The 2293-nt window shown below is 33.8% G+C and overlaps 1 long non-coding RNA gene across 1 annotated transcript; it reads left to right on the forward strand.

Moving 5' to 3' along the window:
- Nucleotides 1-578: 578 nt before the first annotated feature.
- Nucleotides 579-2059, forward strand: LOC127160028 (uncharacterized). Its single transcript, XR_007826630.1, has 3 exons — nt 579-746; nt 922-1083; nt 1833-2059. It is a non-coding gene; the product is annotated as an uncharacterized LOC127160028 (long non-coding RNA).
- The last annotated feature ends 234 nt before the right edge of the window (nt 2060-2293 follow it).

Below are 2293 nucleotides of genomic sequence, written 5' to 3' on the forward strand. Positions count from 1 at the left end.
TTAAAGATAAAACATTGAAAACTGATGTTTGAAATTATTTAAAAATTGAAAAAATGTGAAATTAAAACTACCAGTAGGTGGCAGTAAGTCACTGTTAATAAGTGAGTCATTGCGATTGAAGCGAATCATTTAATTGGTTGATTCATTCAGGAACAAAACATTGTCATGTTGCTCAAAGACGCAAAACAGTGCTGTAGCTGTGTTTGGAATGACTTGTGTTGGAGAAATAGAGCAAAAACAGCCAATATGTTGTCTAAAACTATTGTCTCTTAATATTAACTTTGTCTATTGAATTGTTGTCACGTAGTGCATGCGTGCATCCTATACGTGTGTTTTGAATGTTTTTTGCAAAATACTCGATCATGTCAAATCAAACATCGTTAAAACAACAATTACGATATTATCACACACCCATAGTTGGTAGTATAACAATGTGTAGTCTTTCTCCATGCTGCCTGCACCCAGATATCACCTTTTATTTGTCAGGAAAAGTCAGCTGGAAGACGCAAAACACATTAGTAAGTTGATTATCATAGATCAGAATCATTTGTTGTTTCTCTTTCTGTTTTCAGTCTGTGTGGATGCAGAATTAAAGAGGAACAGTGTCTCATCCTGACTTCAGCTCTGAAATCAAACCCATCACACCTGAGAGAACTGAACCTGAGCGGAAATCAAATAAAAAACACAGGAGTGAATCACTTATGTGACGTACTGAAGGATTCATATTGTAAAATGGAAAGATTGAGGTCAGTAACATTCACATACAAGAATCAAAACGATGAAAAATCACTTCAACAGTTTAAACAAAAACGTTTTCTACTCAGTATTAAATGATGAGTCGGAGTTCACATGTATTTTTGAAAATTCTTCGCATTAATGATTTGTTTGTAAGATGATCTTCCTCTGTTTGTCTCTTTCTAGTCTTTTTGACTGTGGAATTACAGATGTTTCTTCTTTAACTCAGTCTTTGACAAACACAAAAGCACTGCAGTTTCTAAAAGAGCTTGATCTGAGTTTTAATATGATTGGAGACTCAAAGCAGCAGCTCATTGATGTGATACGAGACTCAAACTGTAAACTGAGGTGAGTAAACTTCACTTTCTGATATTAAAGAGATTCATTTACTTCTAATATGTGAACAAATATATACTTTGAAAACGTGAAAAACGTTTATCAAATTATCATCAAGCTTTATTTCAAAGGGTTTGTGTCAGAATGAAATGTAACGTTGATAAAAATGTTAAACACAAAGGAGGAAAGAGAACAAAATCACACTGTAAGAGCTTTATACAACAACACCTGCTTTATTAATGACATCAGTAATAGTGAATCATTACAGTTTGAAATAGATTTGGTCAGATTGTAGGAAAACGCTGTTAAAATCAGTGCAGATTCCAGCTTCAGCTCACAGTTGTCCAACATCACATGATCAATGTCTCTTTCTCTTATGTTTTTTTTACTTTGACAAGCAGCATGTCACATTACTTTACTTTATTTACTGAGACTAATACAAACATTTAAACTACAGGAAAAACAGCTTTAACAAGTGGAACATTTAACTGAAAGGTTTTTGTTTTGTTTAAAATCGCATATGTATTTGTTCCTTGTCGTTTATTATATAATCATTAGCATGTGTTTCTATTTATAGTGTTTGTAGGAACAGGAGTTCCTACAAACACAAACAGACAAACATATAAATATAATTCATGTTCAAATGCATTTAAAATACAAATTGTGTTTTAGAAATATCTATGCAAGGTCATGTAAATGTAGCTTTAACTGAAAAAAAAAAAAAAAAAAATCTTTCTCTCTTCTGTTCTCATTGTCAATAGTCCCTCATAGAAGGGACTTCAGTCGGCAAAGATGATAAATGCTGTACATCATAATTTGAAGTGGTCTTGAGAGGAGCAGTAAACATCAGTTGAGGAACCACAGAAGAGCTTCACTACTGTGTCTATGAGGAGAAAGAAATGTGTGATAAATGTGTGAATGTGATCCATACAGGTGAAGAGACTCAGACTTTACAATCAAATGATGCAGCATGTGTGTTAGAAACGTTGCTTTAGTATTTAAGCAAATTATCATTTTGTTTTATTTAAAAGTTTAATCAATGGAATCAATGGTTGGTGGCGATTGGCAGCGTGACGGCAGAGAGAGACGCCGTCTCCAAACCCAATAAAGCTACAATAAGAACCCAAACAACTACAGCCACTATCGCAAAAGAGTTTTTATTTACAGATTTCAAAACAAAGACAAAACAAAAGGCCGTTGACTGCAGAAGGGGGCAAGGCCA

Source organism: Labeo rohita, unplaced genomic scaffold (assembly GCF_022985175.1).
Source record: "Labeo rohita strain BAU-BD-2019 unplaced genomic scaffold, IGBB_LRoh.1.0 scaffold_278, whole genome shotgun sequence".
Lineage (NCBI taxonomy): Eukaryota > Metazoa > Chordata > Actinopteri > Cypriniformes > Cyprinidae > Labeo > Labeo rohita.